This window comes from Schistocerca americana, chromosome 8 (genome assembly GCF_021461395.2).
Source record: "Schistocerca americana isolate TAMUIC-IGC-003095 chromosome 8, iqSchAmer2.1, whole genome shotgun sequence".
Taxonomy (NCBI): Eukaryota; Metazoa; Arthropoda; class Insecta; order Orthoptera; family Acrididae; genus Schistocerca; species Schistocerca americana.
The window spans coordinates 43,920,660-43,939,006 of NC_060126.1; the positions used below are offsets into that span (position 1 = coordinate 43,920,660).

At 44.5% G+C, this 18,347-nt stretch overlaps 1 long non-coding RNA gene across 1 annotated transcript in view; it reads left to right on the forward strand.

Annotated features, from left to right (window-relative positions):
- Positions 1 to 18,347, forward strand: part of LOC124625785 — a 53,836-nt gene that overhangs the window by 25,981 nt on the left and 9,508 nt on the right. The window lies entirely within an intron of this gene.

The window sequence follows — 18,347 nt, forward strand, 5'->3', positions numbered from 1 at the left end:
GCTGCACATTTCCACCACTATCATGCCACGTTGCCTGAGCGATTGTAGGGCGGAGAAGGGAAAACTGCGAACGTGACGAATGTAAATGGCAGTGCAGTCTCACTACATAAGACTTGGTTTCACATTTCACATTTCGGAACGACATAGAAGACAGTGAAAGAAATTTTCAATGTTATTTAATTATTTTTGGCGTGTAGAAGACATAATATAATTTTTATCTGGTTCAAACCGTCGGCATAGGGCAGATGCAGACAATTCCGCAGACTATGGCACTTTAGTTGCCACGTAGTCATCACTTATTTAATTTCATAGTCGATAAAAGATCTTTCTCATACATATGTCGATCGAAATAGTGGAGCACGTTTGCAGCCTCATTATGGAGACGTGGAAACTCTAAAAGGTATGCAGAAGTCCTGGCAATTTTTAATGTAAAAGAGTTTGACATTAAGACGGGAATTACCTTCCAGGTCAATCAGTTCCATCTGTACATGCGTGGCGCTCTTTCACGTGAAACGGCGAACGGTTTCGAAAATAGATTGAAAACAGATGTAAGACTGATAATATCTTCGTAACGTTTAGGGAACCACCGTTGTAATTAGGACAGGGTCACAAGGAATTCTTTAAACGTAGTGTTTTGTTTTAACTGTAGTGAGATTAGGGAACTGGATTTGTTCATCAGAATGCGTCGCTTCTATAATGCGATTTCTCAAGATCGACGAAGACATGTACAAGGTGCTGTTTGTGTAGAAAGGATTGTTGGATTTCCTTCTTCAGCAGGATGTTGTTTTCAAAGGTTGAACGATACCTCCGAAATCCACACTGGGAGCGACTAAGTAGGTTCAGCGTTTCTAGGACCCAAATCAGTTGACCGTGTGTTCTCGTGCCTTTCCTATACATCTAGTAGGGGCCAACATGTGGCCTTTCCCTAGTTTTAGAAGGGACACTATCCTCCACGAGTCATGAAAGTCCCTGGTCAACCGAGTCGCATTAAAAAGGGACAAGAGTATTCCGTTTGTGTCCTGGTGCTGTAACATGCTGTATGGGATTCGATCCTTACCTGGGGCAGTATCCTTGACCCGAGACAGGGTACACTAAATCTGTCACAAGGAGAAACGGCAATTGTAATCTTCAGTGTCGGTAGAATTAAAATTTCAACCAGCTCTCTCCACCAATGCTCGATGGCAGCGGAAATCTGAATGTCGATTTCCATTGGCAGTGACTGAACCACAATTATCCGCTATGGCATTCGCTGTTTCCACGTGTAGATTGTAGATACCCTTGCCGAAATACAGCAGTTACAGGTCGTCTGGAACATTTGCCAGATATCCTCTGTATGGCTTCCCATACCTTTGAAGAGTTAGCGGAACGATTAATCGAGCCGAGAAACACTTGCCTTGTTCTCGCTGATTTCACTGTTCGACATGGGTTCTATTTCTGATATTAAAGTATGTGCTTCTAGACCATTTTACCGTGGGAAATTCAAATATGTAAACAAAATACCGTTGTCAGGGATACTTTTTATGTAATATGTATATATATGTATATTCACAATTCATGGCAAACACAGAGACGTTATAGAGAAATACGGGTATGTTGCCGCATCCAGTAGTGATAGAACGTGACAATTTCTTGTGCAACAGCAAGTGGGAAGAATCAGATATCATTAGGTTATCCCCCGCAACACCTCTGTCATTAAGACCACCTGAAACATCTCATCAACTCGATCGTCGACAGCCGGTCGCTGCCTCGGCAGTAAAGCTTCACGCCTCCTAGGGGCAGGTGCATCGAGTTTTCAACAGTTGTGTTAGCCACAATTTGTGTCAGTCTTAACGAGTGGGTGTTTTGGCTGACAAGTAACTGTCTGTCATATTTCCGAGCACGGTTGAATTTTTTAGTTCCTGTGTGTAAACTGATTGAGCCTGGTGCTGAAGGTAAAACGACTGCTTGTTTTTACACATCAGTGTTCCTCTTGTACCCTACTATTAATTTAATACAGGTGTATTACCAAAGTGGTATTTTTAAATTTGCAGAAATGCCACGTCGTCGTGGATGTCAACATAAGCCGGACAACTTCTGCTACATCTGTGGGAAGTTCACTTTTACCAGAAATAGGAAGAAAATTTCTTCAGTCATAAAGGAAGCATACAAACATTACTTTGGAGTAGAGGTAGGAGACCAAGATAAAGAATGGGCACCACATTTCTGTTGTGCTACATGTTACTGCAAACTAATTCAGTGGTGGGAAGGTAAAGAGAATATGGCGTTGTTTGCTGTTCCCATGGTGTGAAGGGTGCCTAAGGACAATGTTACCGATTGTTATTTCTGTCTAACAAAAATTCAGGGTTTTACAAACAAAAAGTGGAAGAGGCACATTGTTTACCCAGTTCTGCCTTCCGCGAGAATGCCAGTGCAGCATTCCGACAACCTTCCAGTACCGTCAAGAGCTCGAGGTCAAATTCCGAGTGGCACTGAAATAAGTAGTACTGAAGAAATCACAGATGATTCTTTATATCACTGCACAAGTGGGTCATCGCCACATTTGTTAACACAGGCAGATTTAAATGATTTAGTACGTGATCTAGGACTAAGTAAACAAAAGGCGCAGCTGCTTGGTTCAAGATTACAAGAGTATAATCTACTGCACCAAAGTACTAAAATCAGTGTGTTCAGGCACAGAGAACATGTCTTTATTTATTATTTTTCAACTGACAAAGCACTGAAATTTTGCAGTGACGTTGCTGGCCTGATGAAAGTGCTGAACTTCACTTATATTTCAAAGGAGTGGAGACTTTTCATAGATGCATCGTAAACAAGTCTGAAGGGTGTTTTGCTCCATAACGGAAATAAAATACCCTCTGTTCCAGTAGCTTACGGTAGTTTGACAAAAGAGAATTACGAATTCGTACAAAGGATGCTAAATTCATTAAAATACAATGAACACAAATGGAAAATATGTGCAGATTTCAAGGTAATTGCTATGGTACTGGGAATGCAACAAGGCTACACGAAGTATGCCTGTTTTCATTGCGAATGGGATAGTCGAGACCAAAATTCTCACTACGTGAAAGAGAAATGGCCTATGCGAAGATGGAAAGTTGGCGAAAAGGATGTACAATGTGGAAGTCTGGTAGCTCCTGAATATATACTACTTCCACCGCTTCACATCAAACTTGGCCTGATGAAACATTTCGTGAAGGCCATGGATCCAACAGGCTGTGGGTTTGCATATCTAGCTACCAAATTCCCCCGTCTTTCAGCTGAAAAAATAAAGGAAGGTGTATCTGTGGGCCCACAAATCAGGGAGCTGCAGAAAGATGCAAATTTTGAAGCATGTTTAACTGATAAAGAAAAAACCGCATGGGACCGGTTCAAGATGGTGTCGGAAAACGTCCTCGGAAGAAGAAGAGCTACTAACTACAAAGCAATGGTGAAGGATATGATCAAAGCATATCAGGATTTGGGGTGCAATATGTCTTTGAAGGTACATATGATGGACTCTCATCTTGACTACTTCACAGAGAGTTGTAGTGACGTATCGGATGAACATGGGGAAAGATTCCATAAAGACATTTCTACCATAGAAAGGCGCTATGAAGGGAAGTGGGTACCTTCTTTGTTAGCAGATTATTGCTGGAATATCATTCGTGAGAAGAAACATTCACAATACAAGAGAAAAAAAATGATGTGCATTACAAGGCAGTGGCTCATTGTTTGTCAATTTTCTGTAATTTCTCATCTCAAATAAATGCTTCAAAGTGTATACACAGAGGTTACTGTGTTATATGTTAGATACCACCCTCCATTAATGTGATGAACATATTACATCATAAAGATGTGCATTTGTTTGTCGAATTTCACCTCACGTTTGCTGCACTATATCAGAAACTGAAAAGAGAAATAAAATTGCGATTACTCATAAACTATCCCTGACAGAAAAAAAACCAAAAACAGTTTTCAATTCAGCACTCAAAATACAACTAGGATCACAATATTTTTTATCAGAAATAGAAAAAAAGGTTTTTTTGTAGAACAGTGTTTTCTGTCGTGCCCTTTCGCTCACGATTCAGAACGCTGCGAGATTCATAGCAGAAGGTTGACGTTCGAATCGTCACAGGGCCATACGTCTCTCCCTGACGGTGGAGCGACACTCATCTTTGGACCGTGGGACAGGCCGCCTCCGAGGTCGGTTTGAAGACTTGGGGATGGACGCATCAGCCATCCAGTGAGCCATCCAGTCCTGGACCCTACCTCGACGTTCAAAAACAGTCTCCAGTCCACTCTGCTAAACATACACCTTGGCGCTTCCTTTCAGGGACAGCTCTATCTGAGAGGTGAATCCACATAGGGGCGTGGCAACTGGAATCCAAGTCAGCGACCACTTTCCAGTGTGCAGCATCGACAAAGGCTGGAGAACAGAAAGCAAAGGCTATGGCCGAGAAGACCCCATGATAGTCCAAAAGTATGTACTACCACCATCATTAAAATAGGCATAACTCCTCTGACATAGTAAGGCACTCCACAACCCTACGCCTGAGGCATGTTGATGAAGATCCACATAGCACATTGTGAGCATTAAAATCTCCTACAAGTAGGAAGGGTGAAGGAAGTTGTGAAATCAGTTAAGAAAGACCGACCCTATCCCAAATTTCGTTGGACGGCGGATACGCACTACAGATGGTAAGAGCAAATGGAATATGCACCGTGAGAACAACTACCTGAGAAGCTGCACTGAGGGAGAGAGGAGTATTACGTGTCATTCACAAAGACAGCCCCTCCATCTTTAGCTCTGTCTCCACCACAATCTTTCCGATGAGGACTGTATCCCTGAGCATAGGGATGTTTAAAGTGCCTTTCCTGTAGACGCAGACAACGGGGCTTCTCCTGTGCCAACAATCTCAGCTCCTCCATTTGTGTTCTGTATTCGTTCATGTTCCACTGAAGCCCAGGAGCCATCTGTCTGGGGGATTTATGGTTTCCTCTCGCTTGAACCCGCTTCAGAAGGTAGAAAGCCCAGTAGACTCAAGGGTTCATCGAAGCAAAGTTCTAAGTTCACGGCCGTGTCGTCATCCTCTAAGTGTTCCTGGATGTGACGATCTGCTTCGATTCTGCCTTCTTGATAGTACGCTTATCCTTAGTCTTCTGCTTCAAATTCGACGACGTGAGGTATGCTGTGACATCCCAATGTGCAGCTCGTGCCCTGCCAAGCTGGTAGTGCCAGGAGAGAAAGCAGTGGTCACTGTTGGAGTTCACGTGAAGACAGCAACATCATGAGCGAAGTTGTGTTCACCGTTGGAGTTTGGGTAGAGACAGCAACAGCGGGAACTGAAGCAGTGGTGACCGTAGGAGTGTGTGTTGAAACACCCCCGTTTAAATTCCTTTATTGGGTTTTGCGTGATTTACCAAAGCCACCAAACAGTTGATTATTATACCTATATGACTGTGTGCTTAATGGTTGAAAGGCTATCGGTTTTTTTCTGCTGTGGTTTCGGGGGTATTTCAACCGAGTGCGGCTGTTCTGAGACGGAATAGTTAATGATTGAAAGATTGTCTATAACTAAAGACCATAATGGTTGCGATGTACAAACTGATATGAATTTTCTACTAACACACAAATTCTGAAGCAGTTGCTGCCTTCGCCTTACACTTTTAATTACGGTTATATCTTTTTATTGGTTGCTGATTTCAAGTACTTCGTCACAACAATCCTCACTGCAATCCATGGGCCGGCCGAGGTGGCCGTGCGGTTAAAGGCGCTGCAGTCTGGAACCGCAAGACCGCTACGGTCGCAGGTTCGAATCCTGCCTCGGGCATGGATGTTTGTGATGTCCTTAGGTTAGTTACGTTTAACTAGTTCTAAGTTCTAGGGGACTAATGACCTCAGCAGTTGAGTCCGATAGTGCTCAGAGCCATTTGAACCATTTGCAATCCATGGTTGTTGCTGGCCGACGCGGTTGACGCGAAACACGTAATTCGGCACTTGTCACTTTTGGTTTCATATCACTTGCGAATCGGTATCGATGAGGGCCCACCCCACGACGATCAGGGGGGCGCGCTCATTTGTCATACTCCGGTGGATTTACCGTTTACTACTCACTCGACCACCATTCTAGCCCGTCTCTCCAGTACCACTCCTCGCTCTACACACTAGTCTTACTGCCTCCTGCAGCGCTCGACAATCGACTCCTGTCTGCTATCGACCTGGGTGTCGGATAGTAGCATCTATGTTTGTGGGATCACGGATCCCTTACAGCGTGAAGACGGCAACAGTTTCATCTGAACTGTCGCTGCCACAGATGTCCTTGCAAAAGCATTTCTTGGTATGAGGGTCCACAGATGACGTCTGGGTGGAAACACATAATCTATTGTTTCTTCGCGAGTACTGCAGCAAATGATGTGACAGACTTTGGGGTTGAAGTGATTTGCACATCATTTTCGCTCCAGCGTATATACACGTTTAGTCACCTTTAACTTTTGGATTTTCTTTTCTTGGTTGTACACCATACAGTCTCTGCTCCAAGCTGTATGTAGACCTGAACAATTGACACAAATGTCAGGGAAGGTGTACATAGTTCCATCAGCATGGGTGTCCATACAACACTGTACCACATGTAACTCTTCCATTACACACGAGAGTCGTGTGCCCGAATTTCTGGCACATGAAACACTTCACAGGGTTGGGGAAGTATGGTATGGCTTTATTAAAAACCCCGCCTTAATATGATCCAGCAAAGTCGGCGAACTGAACGCCAGTGTAAATGAGTCTGATTTTCCCAGTTTTTCATCCACACGAGCATTAATTGCTTCACCTCAGTAACCCCTTCGTCAGCCTATTCCTCCTGTAGTTCTGCAGTGTCCATGTGCATGATGTCACTGCATGTGACCACTGCTTGACTGTAGTTAAGGGCGCGGTGCTGTCCAGCTGCAGTAGGACACCCAAAACTTCAAGAGGTTGTTAACTCACTGTGATGCAGCTGTTTCCAACAGCAGTGTGCCGTTACGCAAATGTTCAACAGATTTGAGACTGCAGCCGATACATCAAGGTCTTTCTGGGTATAGAAGGGCGATACCTTCTCTTGTCCCCTGATCACAACAGACGTTTTGACATTGTGGGTGCGCCGTGTTACGACACAGTGTTTGAACGTTTGAGGGAGATTTCTCACAAGGTCTATCTCCTGTCTCGCTTTGAAGGATGATTGTGAGTACTACCCAACAGATAACCAAAATTTTCGGGAGGAAGTTCATAGAAAGTCGTGGATGCCATAGTGATCCCATCAGCAGTTGAGAAACGAACAGTTCGCCCAGACAAAGCATGACTGAGTAAACCTTATATAACTACGGCGCGGCAGGTGCACCAGAGGTTGCCCGCTAATGACTGTTCCACCCCAACAAGTATGTATCACATTGGCACGCAGGACATCGTAAGAGTGAGAGTTTTTGTAATCCTTGCGACCTCGGCGGTCAAGCCAAGATCCCCATTCCCTGTGGTACACGACGTTCCACCGTCTCACCGGACAGTGATCGCTGAAACATGCCCAGAGCTTCGCGGTTTGCGAGTCCCCACCTCAGGAACCCTGGGGTCGCCAGAGCCCTTAACCAGCAAGCAAATGCTGAGCTACTGAGTGTGATTTTAATTGTGTTGCACGTCCAAGCAATCAGACCCCACATTATAATTTTTGTCCCGATATAAGTGAATTGGTTCAAAATGGCTCTGAGCACTATGGGACTTAACTGCTGCGGTCATCAGTCCCCTATAACTTAGAACTACTTGAACCTAACTAACATAAGGACATCACACACATCCATGCCCGAGGCAGGATTCGAACCTGCGACCGTAACGGTCGCGCGGTTCCAGACTGTAGATCCTAGAATAGCTCGGCCACTCCGGACGGCTACGTGAATTGGTTCAATACGTTTGCGCGACCTGTGGGACCAGAAATATCGCACATTGATTAGATACACGTTTCTTACCGCCACTTATTGTTGTGTCGACAAGTTTTATTTGATTATTTATGTTATAGGATTTCTATGGTTGACGTTATCACCATTTCATTTTCTGTCTACTGTGCTGTGGCTGCTATTGTAAACCTTGAACGGGAACCTGCGAAAATGTTTAGAGCACAATGGATGCTGATCTTCCCCCATCTCACGGATAGCGCGCTGGATGATGGGGTCGGGCGCCGTGTGTGAACGTTGCCCTTTCCGCTGGGCGTTATTCTTCACTGTTGGATTGGTGCACAGATCTAGCGAAACCGTAGCTCCGTCAGTCCTTAGTATCATACTGTGCTGTTCGAGAAAGGGACTTTAGGAAAACTTACGACGTTTGTTACTTTCTTTCGCATCAATTACATAAAGAGGAGGGTTACACTCCCCTCCCAAGACGTTCAGCGAATTAAAGCTGCTGCAGGTCAAGAGGTATTAGATGGAGGGTTTACAGCTCAGGTCTAAGCCTCGGTCGCTGGTTGAATGGGCACTGACATCACTGTATCACCTGCTTCGCTACCAGTCGCGACGTCGTCAATCCTTCGTTACGCCCCTCACAGTTGCTGCAGGCCATCAACTGACTGAACGAGGTGATAACGTTAACTCTCTCCACCAATAGCACTCAGAATTATGTGCAATTAATAACGATACGAGGCCCTTTCCCCATGATGCTAATGGAGCCCTGTGTGGGAGGATCAGGAGTGATAAGAATGTTGACATTCTGGCTGTCCTTCAGGCAGATGAGGTGTTTACTCAAAAGAGCTGCTTCTTCCTGTCTCAAATCACCTGGTCCGAAAGGTGTCTGGCTCAAATGGTTCAAATGGCTCTGAGCACTATGGGACTTAACTTCTGAGGACATCAGTCCCCTGGAACTAAGAACTACTTAAACCTAACTAACCTAGAGAAAACATCACACACATCCATTCCCGAGGCAGGATTCGAACCCGCGACCGTAGCGATCGCGCGGTTCCAGACTGTAGGCCTGAACCACTCGGCCACCCTGGCCGGCCCGGATGGTCTCTCTAAGCAGTTTTATGCGCACTTTTGGGCCCTCTTGGGTGCTACGTTTACGACGATGTTAAACGAGGTTAGGCAGGGGAGAACTGTGCCTGTAGACTTTAATATTAATACCTAAAAAACACGGCCGTGACTCTGTGAATTCTTTTCGTCCTCTCACTTTGCTTAATTTTAACTATAAATCTGTAGCGACGGCAATAAATAGCAGGTTATCTTCTGCGTTGGCGAATGTGACTGACAGTCGTCTTTCTGGCCGCTCAATTTTGACTCCAGTATCGGAGAAGTGATTTCAGCTTCTGCAGCCATTTCTGCCCACTGTGCCCCACTTTTCTACATGTTAACATGGCATCTCATCATGTTTCTCATAGTTATTTTGCCTGTGTGTTGCAGGCAATCGGTTTCACCCTCAGGCTCGTGTAGTTCTCTCCCACATAAGGCATCGTTGCAGAGACACTTGCCGATGGTCAGCTGACGCCGCCGATCGCGATCAACCGGTGTGTGCCCCAAGGCAGCCCGCTTTCCGTTTCCTTACTTGTCCTGGCTCTGGAACTACTGCTTCGCCGTCTTCCATTGCAGTTACGTAGAATGAGTGTTTCTGGTGCAACCCTTATTGTTCAGGCGTATCCAGACGTGGTGGTCCTTCTCCGTCGTAGTGAGTTTCCAATGTAAAATTATTTTTGAGTTCCTGACGGGGGCAAAAGTAAAATTCTCAAACTAGCGAGCTTCGATGATGTTGCTGGGCCGTGGGCTACTGCTGTAGGCTGGCGTACGCCATTGGGTGCCATCGTTGATTGTTACCCTCTTAAAATGGCGACACCTAACTGGAAAATTGACAAAGTCTAGGGGGGCACACTGGAGCACGACTGTCCCCATGTCACAGTTCTCCAAAACGTTCGCATCTTGGATGCATATGTCTTGTGTAAGTTATTTTACATTGCCCAGTTGGTCCTGATTCCTGCAAAGATGGCAAAAAAAAAAATTCCGCTCTTGTCTGGCCGGTTTTTATGGAGACGTTACACATTTACGTTGCGCTGTGCGATCACGACACGAAAAGCACTTACGTATCTTATGGGGGTTCCCTCTAGTTTGTACATTCAGCACACGGTTTTGATTATTATCCAGGAATCATATAATTTCGAGACTTGCTGTTCAGACATGTGCGTCCACCTAGTCTTGCTCTACCTGCTTATATTGGACGCCTTGATTTTAAACGACGACACGCTGGAGAATGTTACCTTGCCGTGGGCTGTTCGGGTTCCGATGTACTGCAGCGGCCGGTACCTGCGAGCCGGTCTCTGCTCGCTCTATCGGAAAGGATTGTCTGTCCCAATCCCATAGAACTGCTGTCGCCGCGGATCCTCTGGAAGACAGTGTGGAACAGTATTAGCTTCCCGTTTCTTTCCATGACAGTGGTCTCTTCTCTGTACAGAGCGGTAAATAATTTGATCCCCAATGATGACCGTTTGCATCGGACTGAATCGGTAACACAGACAAATGTAGGAAACGTGCTCTGATAGACAGCATCCAGCATCGACTTACCTGCATTTGGCAAACTCGTACTGGCTCCGGAACACTTGGCTTTCCATACCAGGTCTGTTGCCTCCCTCTACACCACTGATATCATTCGGAGACTTTCAACTTTATTTTTTCAGAAAACGGAAAACAATGCAGTAATCTGGCTGCTCGGTTATTTTGTACATTCCGTGGTCTCTGGTGATGGGGGAACCATCAATTTGCGTTTCACCAGTACATGTATTCCGCCTACTGGAGCAGCCAGACGCTTTCAGGACTCTTTTGACATGGTCACCCCTACGTTTCATCGGCAGGGCATAGGCTGAGGCCAGGTGCGAATGCTACAGGCTTGTAATGCCATGCTCTGTAGTACAACTGCCTACGAACACTCATGTGAGAGATGAGTTGACTTACAGTGCTGTCTGATGGGTAGTGGATACGTAACAGGACAGATGTTCAACATTAAACAGTAAAATAAAATGAAAATAAATAATTGAAGTGCAGTGAGTAGAGTTTTGCGTTGGAGGGCTCGAGTTGGATAGTTGACTTACAGGTCTGGGTATAATGTTTTTTATTTTACGTATAATTTAACTCTGCATAATAAACAAGGCTGCTTTGGCTCGAATAATAATAATATAATAATAATAATGAAAAAGACGGAAAAACGTCTGGTCAGAAACCAGTAAGTTGTAGGATCGAATATGGACTGTGTCACTTTTTTTTCTCTCTGATTATTAACCTAGCATAGAAAAACGGTAAAATGTCTGGCTAGCAAACGAAGGGTTGTTGGATCGAACGCTACCTGGGTCACTTTTTTACACTCTAGCTTTTAACAAAAGAAAAGGCGATAAAGGGCGTGCCTGGAAACTGAGATGTAGCTAGATCGAATCTCGGTCGAACCACGAATTTTTCAGTCTTCGTTTTAACCTAGCCTTCACCTCTCAACAATGTGAGACGTCGCCAGGAACGACACGTGGTTCGGATTCCACGTTACTCTGTTAACTTTCACCACGTGGGCAACTGGCGTAGATTAAGGACTCGCAGGTCGCCGATGTCGTCTCCAACAGGAAAACTTGCATACTGGTCCACACGAAATAATAATAATAACAACAAAAATTATTATTATTATTATCTATATACATAAAATTAAGTTTGCACAGAACCCTCAGAGCAGGAATCCTACTTGCAGATGTCTGTTTTCTGTTTTTAATTAGTATTATCAGAAGCAATGAATTTACAATTCGTTTCCTTACCTAACTTTGCTAAAAACATTATTCCTGTCTTTATCTACTACTATTTACCCTAAAACCAGTAGCCATAGATAAAATGTTTGATTCTGGGGAGGGGAAGGAGCGTTCATACTTTGTTATTGTTTCTTTCCCCCTTTACCCCCTCCCCCATTTCGACATTTATCTTGCTGTCATCCCCACATTTAATATGCCACATGCATACTATTTTAATAACAATAACAGTGCAGTATATAAGGGGCAGTCGAATGAAAAGGAGAAACATTGAAAAAAACTAAGTAAACTGTGGTGTTCAGTGCCTTCATGGAAAAAGTTTGCACTTGTCTACGGAATCATGATAGTCCCCAAGAGCGCACTTTTTCGTCTGAAGCAAATCTATAGCCTCAAATGTTCTTCTTGACAACTCCAAAAATAAGGAAATCGAATATTGAGGTATGTCCGCCTCTTTTTTCCTCTTTGTTGCATTTCAGCTCCCCATCTGCGGCGGAGGGGGGGGGGGGGGGGGGCTGGCAACAGCATAGGCGCTGCTCTTCAGCCGAGAGACAGTAAGTACAGAACATGGAAACATAAAGAGGAAATATGGTGAGACAGAGATATAAAAAGGGGGTAACATAATGGAATATAAAATACAAAGGGGATGACTGTAAAAATGGAGATAAAAATATAAAATAACCACTCACTGTGACGATTAAGAAACCCAAGGTAAAGTACAGTTGGAGCATAAAAGTGGCGACGGGTGGAATATCACAAAACAATCACAGACAGCAACACTATGTTCAAGTCCAGCACATGATTAAAGTCACAGCACTTGATGTCATTGTAGAACAGCACCAGACACAACAATGACATAGCACACTGATGACAAAAAACAAACTGGGAGGATCTCCCAGCAGTATGGAAACAAGGGAGAAGGGAAGAGTGTGGGGGAGGGGGAAATAGGCGGTGTTAGAGAGGGGAGAGAGAGAAGGGGAGACGGGATGGGGGGCGCGCTGAAGGGGGCCTGGAAGGGAAGAATGGAAGAGGGAGACAGCGCCAAGGAGGGGATGCAGAGACTCAGGGGAGGGGAAGGACGAGAAACAACTCAAAGGGGAGGAGGGGAGAAGAAAGGGGGCCCTAGGGAGGGGGGGAACAAGGCCAGGCTACAGTTGGTAGTGAGGGTCGAGATCCTGGCAAGGTTCTTCATTCGTGAGGGGGAGGTGTTGGAAATGGAGGAGATGGAGGGTGTGGAGGTAGAGAGAGGGAGGAATACAACGATAGAGGTGCGGCAATGGGAGAGGGGTGGACAGGAAGGATGAATCCAGGGGGTGGGGGGATCAAGCCTGTGGACAGCGTAAAGGGAGTGGAAATGTAGGAGGAAAAGGAGGAGGTGGGGGAAGGGGATGAGGCCACTGTGGAGTCATATGGGGACGGAAGGCGGATACAGAAGGCGACCACCTTGTCTCACGTTGGGATAAATATTTTAACAGTTATTCAGTTACTTTTCAAATAATGAAGAGTTTAGTTTCTGTTTTCGAACTGTCTTGTTTTCATTCTGCTCTCCCTTATATGTCAAAAGTACAGCAATATAAGAAAGTAATTTATTAACTAGGGGAAACTGAAAAAGAAGCAAATCAAAGTTTTTGCGATATGGTATGAAAGGACAGGATTATAGGATATATATCAAGACATCAGGGAGTAACCTCCATCGTAGTAGAGGGAGCTGTAGAGTGTAAAAACAGTAAGGGAATATAGAGTTTGTGACTTCCTGTTATGTTTTCATGCGTAATTGTTCTCTGTTATGGTAACTAAGCGTTACTGCCTAGCGAGAGTTTCACAAAGGATTACACGGAAAGGGTGAGGGAAACACGTGTCGTCACTTTCAGCTTCTAACAACATAAACTGGTGTTCAAAATTAAAGCAACAAACCACTATTTCCTCGTCCTGTGTCTCATTCACGATATAATCATACAAACTGTCAACAGGTGTCCATACGATCGTGTCCTGCACGAAAGATAGCATTCTGGTCTACATACAACCACCCCAGGGATGACGTCAGGCCAGCAATCAAACGCGATGGTGTTTGCCTAGAAGTCCCACATCCACAATCGCTGTGTACAGTCACTGACGGTGCAGTATGGCGCAGAGAAGATCCTTACCAGACTTCCTACGGTGTAGAGCCCTAGAACGCAGGGAAGCAGGACAGTCGCTAACTGATGAGGCCTGATCTACATCTACATCTACATGGTTACTCTGCAATCCACACTTAAGTGCCTGGCAGAGGGTTCAGAGAACCATTTTCATACTACTTCTCTACCATTACACTCTCGAATGGCGCGTGGGGAATAAGGAACACCCAAATCTTTCCGTTCGAGCTCTGATTTCTCTTATTTTATTATGATGATCATTTATCCCTACGTAGGTGGGTGTCGACACAATATTTTTGCATTCGGAAGAGAATGATTCTGATTGAAATTTCGTAAGTAGATTTCGCCGCAAAGCAAACCGCCTTTGTTTCAGTGACTGTCACACCTACAGCACGATAACACGAAACGGGCTGCCCTTCTTTGCAATATTTCGATGTCCTACCTGGTAAGGATCCCATACCACGCAGCAATATTCCAGCAGAGGACAGACAAGTGTAATGTAGGCTGTCTCTTTAGTGTGTTTATCGCATCTTCTAAGAGTTCTGCCAAAAAAGCGCAGTTTTTATTTCGCCTTCCCCACAATATTATCTAAGTGGTCTTTCCAATTTAAGTTGCTCGTAATTGTAATTCCTATGTATTTAGTCGAATTGACAGCCCTTAGATTTGTGCGATTTATCGTATACCCAAAATTTATCGGATTTCTTTTAGTACCCATGTGGATGACCTCGCACTTTCTTTTGTTTAGTGCTAATTGCCACTTTTCGCACCGTACAGAAATTCTCTCTAGATCAGTTTGTAATTGGAATTGGTCGTCTGATGATTTTACTAGACGGTAAATTACAGCGTCATCTACAAACAGTCTAAGGGGGCTGCTCAGATTATCACCTACATCATTTATGTAAATCAGGAACAGCAGAGGGCCTATGACACTACTTTGCGGAACGCCACATATCACTTCTGTTCTACTCGATGATTTACCGTCTATCACTACGAACTGTGACCTCTCCGAGAGGAAATCACGAATCCAAACAACTGAGACGATACTCCATATGCACGCAATTTGATTAACAGTCGCTTGTGAGGAACGGTATCAAAAGCCTTCTGGAAATCTAGGAATATGGAATCGATCTGATATCCTTGTTGATAGCACTCATTACTTCATGGGAATAAAGAACTAGCTGTGTTGCACAAGAACGATATTTTCTGAATCCATGTTGGTTATGTATCAATAAGTCATTTTCTTCAAGGTGATACATAATGTTCGAGTACAGTATATGCTCCAAAATCCTACTGCAAGTTGAGGTCAGTGATATGGGTCTGTAATTGAATGGGTTACTCCTACTTCCTTTCTTGAATATTGGTATGACCTGTGCTACTGTCCAGTCTTTAGGAATAGACATTTCGTTAAGTGAACGGTTGTATATGATTGCTAAGAAAGGCGCTATTGTGTCTGCATACTCTGAAAGGAACCTGATTGGTATACCCATCTGGACCGGAAGACTTGCCTTTCTTAAGTGATTTGAGTTGTTCCGCAACACGTAAGGTATCTACTTTTATGCCTCTCATGCTGTTCTGGTTTCGAATTCTGGAATATTTACTTCGTCTTCTTTCCTGAAGGAATTACGGAAAACTGTATTTAGTAACTCCGCTTTAGTGACACCATCATCGGTAACATTTCAATCGCTATCGCGCAGTGACGGTACCGACTGTTTTTTGCCACTGGTGTACTTTACATACGACCAGAATCTCTTTGGGTGTTCTACCACATTTTGCGACAGTATTTCATTGTGGAAACTATTAAAAGCATCTCGCATTGACGTCCGCACTAAATTTCGAGCTTCCGTGAAACTTAGCCAGTCTTGGGGATTTTGCGTTCTTCTGAATTTGGCATGTTTTTTTCTTCGCTTCTGCAACAGTGTTCCGACATGTTTTGTGTAGCAAGGTGGATCAGTCCCGTCTCTTATTAACTTCTGCGGTATGAATCCATCTATTGCTGTCGATACTGTATCTTTGAATTAGCGCCATATCTGGTCTACACTAACATAATTAGCTTGGAAGGAATGGAGACTCTCTCTTAGGAAGGTATCAAGCGAACTTTTATCTGCTGTTTTAAATAGATATATTTTGCGTTTATTTTTAGTGGTTTTTGTTGACATGGTTCTGGGCCTCGCTACAATGACCTTGTGTTCACTAATCCCTGTATCCGTCGTGACGCTCTCTATTAGATCACGATTATTTGTGGCTAGGAGGTCAAGTCTGTTTTCGCAAACATTTACAAATCGTGTGGGCTCATGAGCTAATTGTTCAAAGTAATTCTCAGAGAAAGCATTTAGTACAATTTCGGAAGATGTTTCCTGCCTACCACCGTCTTTGAACCTGTATTTTCGCCAACAAATCGTGGGTAGATTGAAGTCCCCACCAATTATAACTGTATGAGTGGGGTAGTAATTTGTAATGAGATTCAAGTTTCCTTTGAAGCGTTCAGCTATTATATCATCTGAGTCGGGGGGTCGGTAGATTATTATTTAGCTATGGCTGTTGTGTATAACCTCTACCCATAGTAATTCGAAGGAACTATCTATTTCAACCTTACTACAAGATAAACTACTACCAACAGACACAAACACAACACCACCTAATTTATTTACTCTATACTTTCAGAACACGGTTTGCACCTCTGTAAAAATTTTGGCAGAATTTATCACCGGCTTTAGCCAGCTTTCTGTTCCTATAACGATTTCGGCTTCAATGCTTTCTATCAGCGCTTGAAGCTCTGGTACTTTCCCAACACAGCAACGACAATTTACAACTACAATACGGACAGCTGCTTGGTCGATTCTCGTCGTTTCTTTGCCCTGTACCCTTTGAGACTGGGGCCCTTTTTAATCTTTCCCAAGACTTTCTAACCTAAAAAACCGCCCAGTGCACGCCACACAGCCCCTGCTGCACGTTTAGCCGCCTCCTGTGTGTAGTGGACACCTGACCCATTTACTGGAACCCGAAACCCCACCACCCTATGGCTTAATGGGAGCCGTCCTGTTATTTTTTCGGATGTGGCGACAGTTTATAGAGATCGAAACTACCCCGAAGACCTTGGTCGTGGCCGACCACGTGTAACACCAGAAAGCCAAATCGTTATTTGGCTGTACGGACACGACGGTACCGCCTTAGTACTGCAGGGCAACTGGCATCTGACCTCCCAGCATCCACTGGACGAGTTGTATCGAGGAAGACGGTGTACAGAAGGCTCCGGCAGAGTGCACTTTAATGTATGTGTGCCTCTGACGCGTCTTCACTGAAGGGAACGTCTAGAGGGAGCTGGCAACATGCCACCTGCACGTTCGAAGAGTGGGCCGATATTCTTTTCATGTCTAGTTGCTGCACTATTCCGGGCTAAAGGAGGTCCGACATGGTATTAGGGGGTGTCCCCTGTCTTTACTCAGCGCAGTGTAATGTGCATTATAATTTTCAATCCACGATACTAATTCTGGTACCTTTCCCTGGATGCAACTGCAATTTAGTAATATAATATCAGTCCGCTCTACATTGGACCTGCAATGAGAAGAATTCTCTGAGGGCATTGTTGCGGATGTATTTTCGAATTAGATAGGCAATTCGGCTCTAATCCGAAAAGGGGAAGGGGGACTTCTATAACACAAGAAACCTCCATGTGCACGCCACACGTAATCCACTACCCCAGTAGGCACTTTCTGCGTGTAGTGCACGCCCGACCTATTATGGTGAACTCTAAAATTCTTTGCCTGATAGCGGAGATCGACAAATTCGCATCTGATACCTTAGTAGAATTGTCTCAGTCTCTGGCTTAGACCTTTCAATCTGCTCCAAGGTCCAAACCAGACGGTCAGGTGAGTCTTTTACACGTTTAATTCTCTGCATCAAAGAGCAGAGTGAACTGTTCGAGTCCCAGTCCCAAGCATTTCCAGCCACGTGGCTGACGAGTCGACAGTAAGTTAGGAAGTAGGTGGGGGGAGAGTCTCGATTGGAAATGTTTCGAAGGGATTCCCTATTCTGGCATTCACCTGTGCAGTCAGCAGAAACCTCCCAATTACGTGTTTGGAACTGCAGTGCTGAATGTTTCTTAGGTTTCAGGGACGATTCCTCTAGCTCCAAGTAGCATCCCATGTTCAAAGTCTGCTAATTCCCATCGTGTGGGCATAATCACGTCAGAATCCTTTCCACACTAATCACTTGAGTACAGATGACAGCTCCGTCAAAGCCCAGCCCTTTTATACCATGTCGTAGCCAAAGATATAAATGCTATTGTGTGTCTGCGAACGTGTTTGTATCTTATACATGTGCGTAGGGCCTATTACTTGCTTAGGATGTGTAGTGTGCTTGCTATTTCTGGATGTTGCAGTTTTTACAAAGGAAGTGTAGGCAAGGTTTGTGTGTGTGCGTACACGTTTGGGAGCCTATGTGTGTGTGTGTGTGTGTGTGTGTGTGTGTG